At 43.1% G+C, this 12,202-nt stretch overlaps 1 long non-coding RNA gene across 3 annotated transcripts in view; it reads left to right on the top strand.

Moving 5' to 3' along the window:
* The window catches only part of LOC132535790 (uncharacterized), a 345,179-nt gene extending 333,463 nt beyond the window's left edge, over positions 1-11,716 (top strand). For all 3 annotated transcript variants that reach the window (XR_009547498.1, XR_009547499.1, XR_009547500.1), the window contains one exon: positions 11,607-11,716. This is a non-coding gene — a long non-coding RNA (uncharacterized LOC132535790). The remainder of the gene's footprint in view (positions 1-11,606) is intronic.
* The last annotated feature ends 486 nt before the right edge of the window (positions 11,717-12,202 follow it).

The following is a 12,202-nucleotide window of genomic DNA, read 5'->3' as shown; positions in this document are numbered from 1 at the left end:
GCTCAACTCAAAATGGATTAAAGGGTGGAGAAGATAGCATACAGGTTATACACAAAGACTCTCGTGCCTGAAGCTCTTAAGATCCCAGGTTCAATGCCCGCACTACCATAAACCAAAGCTGAACAGTGAGTGCTCTGGTTAAAAAAAAAAAAAAGGGATTAAAGATGTAAATGTAAGAACTGAAACCATGAGCCTTCTGGGATGTGCATAAGCAATAAGCTCCTTGGCATTGGTCCGGTGATGGTTTTTAAAATTGGACTACAGGGACCGACATGAGGATCCCGGTTCGAGACCCCGGCACCCCACCTGTAGGGGAGTCGCTTCACAGGCGGTGAAGCAGGTCTGCAGGTGTCTATCTTTCTCCCTCCCTCTCTGTCTTCCCCTCCTCTCTCCACTCTGTTCTACCCAACAACAACAATAAAACAACAAGGGCAATAAAATTGGACTACAAACAAAATAAAGAAAAAAGAAATGGGCTGCAAACTAGAAAGCTTCTTTGTTGACAAGGAAATCATCAACAAAGTGAAAAGATAATTTATAGAATGGGGAAAAAATGTCAGCAAGTCATATCTAATAAAGGGATTTAATATCCAAACCATGTAACAGAAATCAGAGAAAATTTTAGCTGTTGACATTGGCGCTTCTGAAATTGCATTGCCCCCAAATTAACAATCAACCCTTATTTAGAGAGCTCTGAGCAAGTAGTTTTATAGCAGTTACCCTAAGCATTCAGTTACTCTATACTTATCTTGTTTGTTGACATCATACAGTTGCCCTTAAAGAGAAAAGAATAGTATGAATCCACACAAGTATCCTGAAACTTGGAAAAAAAATTGCATTGCTGGTTCCAAACACTGTTAATTTGTAGATTCAGAGCTATGAATGTTCATTTTGGGGAGTTGTATTACTTAGAATGTTTATTTGCTTCAAATTGTAGTCTCTGATTGCTGTGAGTGGCTGATTATGCTCAAGCTCATTTGATTACCTGGATGGACATGACTTGGGTATAATTCTAAATAATCCAATCAGTGCAAAAAAGACTGCATTTCATGGAATTAAGATGATAGTTCAACTGGGGTGGGGCTGGGGGCTCAACAAGCCTTTGTATAGGTGAAGCCCCAGCTGTGATTCCTGACACTACCTAAGGCAATTCTCTCTCTCTCCCTCCCTCCCTCCTTTCCTCCCTCCCTCCCTCCCTCCTTCCCTCCCTCCTCCCCTCCTACTCTCTCATTCTTGAAAAGAGATTTTTAAAGCAAGTAAAGTGTCACAATAAATTCACTCACAATACAAAGGCTCCAGTTGCTGAGGGGCAGGTAGTTCTGGGTTGGATGGTCACCCCAGCCTCCCAGCTCATGGTCCTCATTCTGTTGTCCCGTGGAGTCCTGGGGGTTTTCATTCCTGTTTTATATTTTAACTGGATATGTACAATAGTAAATGGTACTAACAAGAAAAATATGTCTTTTCTCACAAAAAAAGTTTCTCATCTGGCAGTTTCAAAACACATTTTTATCAAAAGCTTAAGTTGGGAGTCAAGCGGTAGCACAGCCGGTTAAGCGCACATGGCGCAAAGCACAAAGACGGGTGTAAGGACCCAGGTTCGAGCCCCCGGCTCCCCACCTGCAGGGGAGTCGCTTCACAGGCGGTAAAGCAGGTCTGCAGGTGTCTATCTTCCTCTCCCCCTCTGTCATTCTCTCCTCTCTCCATTTCTCTCTGTCCTAACAACGATAACATCAACAATAACAGTAGTAACTACAATAAAAAACAAGGGCAACAAAAGGGAAAATAAATAAATAAAAAGCTTAAGTCACTGTTACCTGAAGAAATTTTATTTAAAGACCACATTTATGTTAATTCTTGGCTAAAGAAAGTCTCCAAATGGAAACAGTTTTTCTAGCTGAATAGAAATACTGCCCAGGGGCTAGGGAGACATCAGAAATGGTACTGCAGAAGACTGTCATGGTGGGGGGGGGTAGCATGATGGTTGAGCAAGGAGATTCTCATACCTGAGGCTTCAGAGTCTCAGGTTCAATCCCCCCCACACCACCATAAACCAGAGCTGAGAAGAGCTCCGGCTAAATAAATAAATACATAAATACATAAATAAATAAATAATCTTACAGATCACTCTAGTTTTTTAATGAATGAGAGACACAGAGACTGGAACATTGCTCAGCTCTGGTTTATGATGGTGCTGGGGACTGAGCCTGGACCTTTGGTGCCTCAGGCATAAAAGGCTTTTTGCATAACCATTATGCTATGTCCCCCAACTCCCACCTACTTTAAAAAAAATTATAGACAGCTTTGTTAAATTTAATTACTTAAATATTAAGGTCACAAACTAGCAAACAGAATTTTTTATAATTCTTTTTTATTTTTATTTATAAAATGGAAATATTGGGGGGTTGGGCTATAGCACAGTAGGTTAAGCGCACACAGTGCGAAACTCGAGGACCAGCACAAGGATCCTGGTTTGAGCCCCCGGATCCCCACCTGCAGGGGGTTTGCTTCACAAGCGGTGAAGCAGGTCTGCAGGTGTCTATCTTTCTCTCCCCTTCTCTGTCTTCCCCTCCTCTCTCCATTTCTCTCTGTCCTATCCAACAACAATGGCATCAATAACAGCAATAATAATAACCACAACAATGGTGAAAACAAGGGCAATAAAAAAGGAAAATAAATAAAATATTTTTAAAATGGAAATATGGACAAAACTATAGGATAAGAGGGGAACAATTCCCACCACCAGAACTCCGTATCCAATCCTCTCTCTTCATATAGCTTTCCTATTCTTTATCCCTCTGGGAGTATGGACCCAGGGTCATTGTGGGGTGCAGAAGGTGGGAGGTCTGACTTCTGTAATTGCTTCTCCACTGAACATGGCTGTTGGCAGGTCAATCTATACTCCCAGCCTGTCTCTCTATTTCCCTAATGGAGTAGGGATCTGGGGAGGTGGAGCTCCAGGACACATTGGTGGGGTCATCTGCCCAGGGAAGTCAGGTTGGCATCATGATAGCATCTGGAACCTGGTAGCTGAAAAAGAGTTAAGATATAAAGCACAACAAATTGTTGACTAACCATGAACCTAAAGGCAAGAATATTGCAGATGAAGATTTGGGCTCTGTTTTGGAAAAAGTTAGTAGGTCTATTTAAGGTATATTCCAAGGAGCCCATGACCCTAATGTTTTTGCCTGAGTCTAACATCTGATATGCAGGTGATCTAAGTTATTGTCTGGGGAGATGGTGTCATAGTTGGAAAACAGAAAGCTGGATCAGGGAAGAGACTAGCTCCCAAATATGGGAAAAGTATATAAATATTGTTAACTGTAAATCCCATCGGTTTGATCTGAGGCCCATAGTCAGCACAGGAGCCTGTGTCACCTCTGCATCTCTGTAAGTCTGAGCTCGCAGTCTGTGGTCTCGGCTAGGAACATTGTAGGTTGCACTAATTTCAGGACCCAGCATCCTTGAGTGATAGGTAGAGTGTGTTATCCAACCTCCCTTCAGAAAATGGAACATTCCGTACCTTAGTTGATCTACATTGAGGACAGGGTCCTGTAGGGGCCCATAGAGGGGTCCATTATGTTGTTCCTGATGGAGATGACCAGTGGCAGTGGAGAGAGGAATCTGTTAGAGGTCTAGGCCCATCGTGTCTATGTGGGAATCCCAGGACTCCCTGACTAGGGCCCCAGGTAATGGAGTGGCCTGGTTGTTGGTATGCTTCTAAAAACCCCTTCTGTTTCATTAGTTTAATCCCCCCTGCTTAACACTATTCTATTTACATAACCACTTCATTCTATTTACATAACCTCTGTTAACAAGCACCACCTTCCCTCCAGGGCATTGGTGGTTTAGTGGTAGAATTCTCACCTGCTCCGCCCCCTCTCCTTGTCATACCCTGATTTTCACCAGTCACTTTTCTCTCCACCCTCTCTGCTTCGCATCCTGTTCCCACCCTACTGGGCTAGTATATTTATAAGGACAAGATTGTTTGTAGGTTAGTTTAGCTTAGCTTGGTATAGATTGCGCTGCATCCTGCATGAATAAAGAGATACTGCATACAGCTCAACCATGAGTCCCTGGTCGTCTGTTACCCGCCTGTGAAGCCAGCCCGGCGAAAACAACACCTGGTAGTGACTAAAGGGTCATCATTAGAGTATGCCAGTCTCTTTCCCTTTTTCAGCTTTTGTAGTCCTGACTTTGTCTGACAAGGTTAGCTTTGGAGTGACTGAGAAACGTGCAGTAGGCAGTAGGTGAGGAGGGTATCTAGGTTTAAGTAGAAACTATTTCATTAGGTACACTATGGTTTCCTTTTAGGTCTTTCTTCTTGCTTCCCACCTAATTTTGATCTTTGATGTGTAATAAATATTTTAATGTATTTAAAAAAAATGAAGATGGTCATACCTGAGGCTCTTATGTCCCACCCAGGTTTAATCACCAGCACCACCATAAGCCAGAGCTAAACAATGCTGGCTTCTCTATATCTTCCTTTCTCATTCAAATAAATAAATGATTATGTATATATATATATATATATATATATATATATATATATATTCTGCCCATCAAAATCTGGCCAAGATTAAAATACAATATTAAAAATAAAACTATAAGGAGGTTTATAATATTTACAACTTGGGAAACAGGGGAATAAAAATACACTTGAAAAGTGGTGGGGGTAGATAGCATAGTGGTTATGCAAAGAGACTCTCATACATGAGGCTCCAAAGTCCCAGGTTCAATTCTGCACCACCATAAACCAGAGCTGAGCAGAAATAAAATAAATAAAATGAAAATGGAGAGAAAGACATTTTTAAAAATAAGCTATAAAATATATACTTCTGGGAGTCAGGCAGTAGCACAGCGTGTTAAGCACACTTGGGGCAAAGCGCAAGGACCGGTGTAAAGATCCCAGTTCGAGCCCCTGGCTCCCCACCTGCAGGAGAGTCGCTTCACAAGCAGTGAAGCAGGTCTGCAGGTGTCTATTTTTCTCTCCTCCTCTCTGTCTTTCTCTCCTCTCTCCATTTCTTTCTGTCCTATCCAACAACAACGACATCAATAATAACTACAACAATAAAACAACAAGGGCAACAAAAAGGAATAAGTAAATAAATATTAAAAACATCTTTAAGTGGTCTGGGAAGTGGCACAGTGATAAAGCTTTGGGTTTTCAAGCATGAGGTCCTGAGTTCAATTCCCGGCAGCACATGTGCCAGAGTGATGGCTGGTTCTTTCTCTCTCCTCCTTTCTCATTAATAAATAAATAAAACACTAAAAAAATCTTTTAAAAATTTATATATTTCTGAAGAAAAACAGGAGAGGAGAAAAAATCAAGTTGAGCATAATAAAAATGGAAATAAAAGAGAATAAGGCAAAAAGTTGTTTTAGAAATTCAGTGGGGGTGGGGGTAGATGGCATAATGGTTATGAAAAGAAACTCTCAAGCCCGAAACTCCAAAGTCCTAGGTTTAATCCCTCGCACCACTGTAAACCAGAGCTGAGCAGTGCTCTGGTTAAGGAAAAAAAAAAAAATCAAATGGAAGAGGCTTTTCTAAAGGGGGGGTGGTGGTGGAGAAGGAACCAATTTGCAATACTAAATAGAGATGAAGACTACTTAGAGACTGTAAATTTGTGGGGCCAGGCTGTGGTAAACCTGGTTAAGCACTTACTTTATAGTGTGCAAGAACCCAGGTTCAAGCCCCTGGTCCCCACCTGCAGAGGGAAAGCTTCACAAGCGGTAAAGCAGGGCTATAGGGGTCTCTCTGTCTCTCTTCCTGTCTGTCTCCCTCTCCCCTCTCAATTTCTCTCAGTCTCCAATATAGTAAATATATTTTTTAAAAAGAACTACTAGATTCTATAGTGTAAATAAAGTAAATACTTATTGGAAAAATAACAGCAAAATTTAGCTCTCAAGAAACAGGAGCTTTGGTGTTGCCCCAAAGGAGGGAGCATTTGATTAGTGGTGGTGTTGGCACTGCCAGGGCCTGAGGACGATACAGTGTGGACTGTCTGGAGTTCCCAGCAGACCTTGCAGCCCACTGCCTCCTGCACCCAGGACAGCTGGCCCAGGCAGTCCCACCTGCTTTCTTCTCTACCACTTAGCTACTGAAAGAAAACTGAAAGACCTATCCCTCAAAGAGAGATTAGGCCTACATGTTGTTTGTTCATTTTACCAGAGCACTGCCCAGCTCTGGTTTATGGTTCGGGGGATTGGACCAGGAGCTTTGGTGCCTCAGGGTTGAAAGGCTCTTTGCATAACCATTGTACTGTTTCAGCAGCCCCTGTGCGCTTTCAACAAATCCAGTGTTAATGTGAAGTGTTCTAGAACACACACACACACACAAACGTCAAAACAAAACAAAACTGTACAGTAGTCATTTGAACAACCAGAAATTGTATAAGTATTCTCAAGGAATGCAAAGATAGTTGAGAGTAAGATGCTGTATGAATATGGTTCACAATATATTAGTAGCAAAAAGTACAACCTCTCAATAGTTGTTTAAATTAGTAGGTACAATTTAACACTCACACATGAGCATAAAGAATCTACTCAGGAAAACGCTACCGGCATATCGCTAAGTGGTACATGCTTTGCATGGCTGAGGCCCTGGGTTTGATCCCCAGCATCAAAATAAACAAAAACAGTTTTTCATAGTTAGAACACTGTGGTGAGAATGAAATGGTCTTAACTTGGAAAAGAACATATACATGGACCTACAGGCAACATCACACCCAGACAGTGTTATATTACAAGTCTTCTCATGTTAGCAGTTGTGATGCTTTTGACTTCAAATAAGGAAATCTTGGGCAGGGGAGACAGCATAATGGTTATGCAAACAGACTCTCATGCCTGAGGCTCCTAAGGCCCAGGTTCAATCCCCCACACCACCATAAGTCAGAGCTGAGCAGTGCTCTGGTGTTTTTCTCTGTGTGTGTCTCTCTCTCTGCATCTCTCTCAAAAATAAAATAAATAAAATTTTTTTAAAAAAGAAAATCTGGTTCACTATGTTTCTAAAAGGTACAGAAAGTATTTTTGCCTTTTGTATTAGTCACTGCTACAGAGAAACAACAGCAGAATGTGTACATACCTTGTAAGGGGTTTATTTTAAGGAACTGGTCCACACAGTCGCAGCGGCTGGCGAGTCTGAAATTGCAGGGTGGGTCATCAGTCTGGAAACTCAGACAAGAGCCAACGTTACAGTCACGTCCAAAGGTCATCTGCTGGCAGAGTTCCTTCTTGCTCAGGGGAGGTCAGCCTTTTGTTTCACTCAGACTTTCAACTGAGTGAATGAAGCCAGGGCAATCCATTTTCTACCGTTTAGATGTAAATCTCATCCAAAAACACACTCAAAGAACCATCCTGAATAATGTCTGACTAAACATCTGGGCACTGTGGCCAAGCCAAGTTGACACAGAAAATCAAACATCTTAAGTCCATCCCCTTTCAGCTTGGCACCCGTTTGCCACTCCTCAGACTATACTTAATGTCTTAAGTAAAGACAATAAAGGTTGTGAGTCTTCCTAACATATTGCATCCATGACATAGAGAACGGAAAAACACTAACCCTCCCCCCAAAAGAGGATGCAAAATACACAGGGTGGTTTTAACTCTTTTCCTTAATTTCTCAGGACTTAAATACAAAGATATGTAATGTAAAGTTAGCTATACTTGAATATTACATGTCACCTGATAAGAGGAGGAAAAATATCTGCTAAACAGAAATACACTCATAGCCAAATAAGATCTGTTTGGGACAGTGGCAGCCCTCTTTTAGAAAGAAAGAAAGAAAGAAAGAAAGAAAGAAAGAAAGAAAGAAAGAAAGAAAGAAAGAAAGAAAGAAAGAAAGAAAGAAAGAAAGAAAGATCTATTTATCATTAAATAGGACAGCACTGCTCGGCTCTGCCATCAGATGGTGCCAAATACTGAACCTGTGGCCTCTGGGACCTCTGGCATGCTCCTACTTCTAAGAGGCTGAACTAGCTGGTATTTGTAACTATCTTATTCTGGGGGGGACTGGGCAATAGCCCACCTAGTTGAGTGCACACGTTATAATGTTCAAAGATCCAGGTTCCTGCGATCCACCTTCTGGGGAGAAGCGTCACAAGCAGTGAAGCAGTGCTGCAGGTGTCTCTCTTTGTCTCTCCCTCTCTGTCTCCCCCTGCCCTTTCAATTTCTCTTTCCTATCAAGAAAAAAAAAGGGAGGGTGGCTGCCAGGAGTGCTAGGTTTATTGTGCAGTCATCAAGCCCCAGTGATAACCCTGGTGGCAACAGAAGGAAGGAAGGAAGGGAGGGAGGGAGGGAGGGAGGGAGGAAGGAAGGAAGGAAGGAAGGAAGGAAGGAAGGAAGGAAGGAAAGAAGGAAGGAAGGAAGGGAGGAAGGGAGGAAGGGAGGAAGGAAGGGAAAAAAGGAAGGAACTTATTCTGCTATCCATTCCATAGTCTCTTCACTTTAAGAATCCCATCCCTTGGACCAGGGGAGTAACACAGTGGTTTACGAAACAGACTTTCATGCCCAAAACACACAGTCCCTAGCACCACCATAAACCAGAGCTGAGCACTGCTCTGGTAAGGAGAAAGGCAGGGGAAGGGAAATAGCATAATGATCTGCAGGAAAACTTTCTTGCCCGAGGCTCTACTGCCCACTGCTAAACCTCTCAGTAGCACCAGAATGGGACCATCATGACTACACCCTCATGTCTGAGGCTCTAAGGTCCTACGTTCAATCCCCAGCCCACTATAAACCAGAGCTGAGCAGTGTTCTGGCCTCTCTTTCTCTTTCATTAAAAGTAAATAAAATATTTTTTAAAAGTTAGATACCAGACTGTTCTTCTATCCTCAACACATTGAGAATGATAAATAAAATCAGGAAACATGAACACCTGATGGCAGGGGATAATTAACAGTATGGACAGTCCTTAAACAAATAAAAATGGAATTACCTTATGGCCCAGCAATACCACTCTTAGGCATTTATTCTGTGGACACTCAAACATTAATTCGAAGAGATACATGTGTTCATAGCTGTCTTTTTAAAAAATAAATATTTTATTTATTTATTTTCCTTTTTTGTTGCCCTGGTTTTTACCATTGTTGTGGTTATTATTGTTGTTATTGATGTTGTTGTTGCCAGATAGGACAGAGAGAATTAGAGAAAGGAAGATAGAGACGGGGAGAGAAAGATAGACACCTGCAGATCTGCTTCACCACTTGTGAAGCGAACCCCCTGTAGGTGGGGAGTCAGGGTCTTGAACCAGAATCCTTATGCTGGTCCTCGAGTTTTGTGCCACGTGCGCTTAACCCGCTGTGCTATTATAGCCCGACTCCCCATAGCTGTCTTATTCATAATTGCCAAAGAGTAGAAGCATCCTAGATACCCATCAACAGATGACTGGGTGAAAAAGTTATGGGATATATATATTCCATGGAAGACTACACTGCAATAAAAAAGATGATTATGCTTAAGAAAATAAGTAAAGAGATGAAAGACAGCTACCAGATGGGTTCTCTCATATGTGGAATCTAGAGATCTGATTTATGTGAAATTGTGGGGGGGGAAGGAGAGGGTGGAAGTTAGATAGCATAATGGTTATGCAGAGAGACTCTCATGCCTGAGGCTCCAAAGTCTCAGGTTCAGTTGCCTACACCACCATAAGCCAGAGCTGAATAGTGCTCTGGTAGAAACAGAACAGAAGCAAGCAAAGTGTAAGACTTGTGAGGACTCCGGTGGTTATCTTTGGGAGGTGGGAGGGTGGAGACACAGTGCTCTGGAGATGAGTGTGGTGTGGAGCTATACACTATAATCCTACAGTCTTGTAAATACTTTTAATCACAAAGAAGTAATAACAGTGCATCTGGACTTGAGTGATGCACAGTGGATATGCAACAGACTTTCATGCCTGAGACTTGGCAATCACAGGTTCAATCCCCAGGGCTCCCACAAGCCAGAGCTGAGTGGTACTCTTGTCAAAACAGAATTTTTAAAAAGTAATAACAGTAAATCCATACAACAGATTGAAGGCATTGAAAATCATGTGGAAGAGTGGGTCTGCTCTCATGGGTCTGGGTCTAATACCTAACAACAGAAATGTGGACCATGAGGCCCAGTTAAGTACAGATGAACGAGAAAATACTATCTCTAGCACAGTTAACTTTTGTTACTAGTAATAAATGTGCAAGACAGGTCCGGGAGGTGGCACAATGGCTAAGGCACTAGACTCTCAAGCATGAGGTCCTGAGTTCAATCCCCTGCAGCACAGGTACCAGAGTGATGTTGGGTTCTTTCTCTCTCTCCTATATTTCTCATTAATAAATAAATAAAGTCTTTAAAAATAAATAAGTAAATAAATAAATGTGCAAGACATGCAAGAAAGCTCCCACCCCGAAAGATCAATAGTTCCTAGCAATTTCTTTTTTCTTCCCTTTGGTTTTATTTTATTTTTTTATTTTTATTTTAATTACTATTATTATTTTAACCAGAGCACTGCTCAGCTCCGGCTTATGGTGGTGCAGGGAATTGAACCTGGGACTTGGGGGCCTCAGGCATGAGAGTCTTCTTTTTTTCTTTTGCCTCCAGGGTTATTGCTGGGGCTCAGTGAATCCACTGCTCCCAGAGGCCATTTTTTTCCCTTTTGTTGCCCTTGTTGTAGCCTTGTTGTGGTTATTATTGTTGTTGTTGATGTCGTTGTTGTTGAATAGGACAGAGAGAAATGGAGAGAGGAGGGAAAGACAGAGAGGGGGAGAGAAGGATAGACACCTGCAGACCTGCTTCACCGACTGTGAAGTGACTCCCCTGCAGGTGGGGAGCCGGGGGCTCGAACTAGGGTCCTTACGCTTTCCGCCACGTGCGCTTAACCCGCTGTGCTACCGCCTGACCCGGAGAGTCTTCTTACATGACCATTATGCTGTCTACCCCCACCCAGTTCTTAGCAATTTTTCATCTCTGCGCTTCTCTGTAATTTCCAAAGCTTCTACAAATAGCGCATATTCTCTTAATTTTAAGGCGGTGTGTTATTTGCTCACATAGCCTAAGATAGAATTTCTCAATCTCAGTCCTGTTGGCATTTTGGAAGGGACCATGGGGGGGTGGGATCCTGTGGACTGTAGGATGTTGACAGCACCCTGACCTCCACCCACTAGAAGCCAGGAACCCCACCCCCTCCTCCTAAACCAAGTTGTGACTACCCAGAATGTCCCCAGACCTTTGCCAAGCTTCCCCTTGGGAGCAGAAACCATGTCCACTTGGGAAGCCCTGGACTAAGAGAATCCACAGTCCTGCAGTGATTGCACTACAAGTGACCATGAAGTGAGTGAAGTGTGGTTAGCCCAAGTCTGTCTGAACTGTATGGATTTGCTTCATTTCAAAGAAACTGATACCACATTAACATCTACAGTAATAGTTATCCCATGGCTGAGGTACTTCCTTCAACGTGTTCACTGCTAAGAGGTTTAGACTTTCAAAGACTGAAGCCAACTTCAGGAGGCCTTTATTTCCCACCTGCCCTTAGCCTAGACAGGAACTTGAGATTAACAGAGTTCCTTGAAAAGTCCCGTAGCAAAAACTTCCTAAGGGCCATAGTTTGGGGTGATTAACTATGGTTGTGTGTACTTCCACAGATGCAATAAGCACAAGAAAATTCCCCAAGCGCTTGTGATGCTTACAATATTAGCATGGCTGGAGACCACCTCATCCAGTGTGTGTGTGCCCTGCACTGTTCCAAGATCTGTTTGAGATGCCTACCTGGAGGGCTCCCCCATTCCCGTGAGGGATTCAGACACAGGTTTTTGAAATGGTGATTCTGAGGAAGGAGAAGTGAAGCTGGATCCTGTGGAAGAGGCGCAGGGAGGCGGTGTCTACCGAGCATGGATGAGGGGACACCTGTCTGAAGACCTGGGCAGAGACTGCAGAAAGCATGACTGCCGGGCCCGAGCTAAGAGTGTGTGGGAAGGTTGGAGGAACAAAACAAGAAGAGGCTGAAGCGAGCAGGCAGAAGGCCGGTAACAACAAGGTGGGAGTCAGGTCAGTACCCCTGCATAGCTCTCGTGAGGAGCTGGGGTGGGCACTCCTCGCACAGGGAAGGGCCGGGGGGTGTAAGGGGTGTAATGCTCTTGACCTCCACAGAAGTCAGGTGAGCGAAGCGCACTGGTGGCCCAATGTGTTTGAGGGACAGAAGTGCTGACAGACTTGGAAGAAGATTCTGGGAGAAGGGCTG

Source organism: Erinaceus europaeus, chromosome X, assembly GCF_950295315.1.
Source record: "Erinaceus europaeus chromosome X, mEriEur2.1, whole genome shotgun sequence".
Taxonomy (NCBI): Eukaryota; Metazoa; Chordata; class Mammalia; order Eulipotyphla; family Erinaceidae; genus Erinaceus; species Erinaceus europaeus.
Note: the sequence above shows the minus strand (reverse complement) of the source record. Positions and strands in the feature narration are given on the sequence as shown.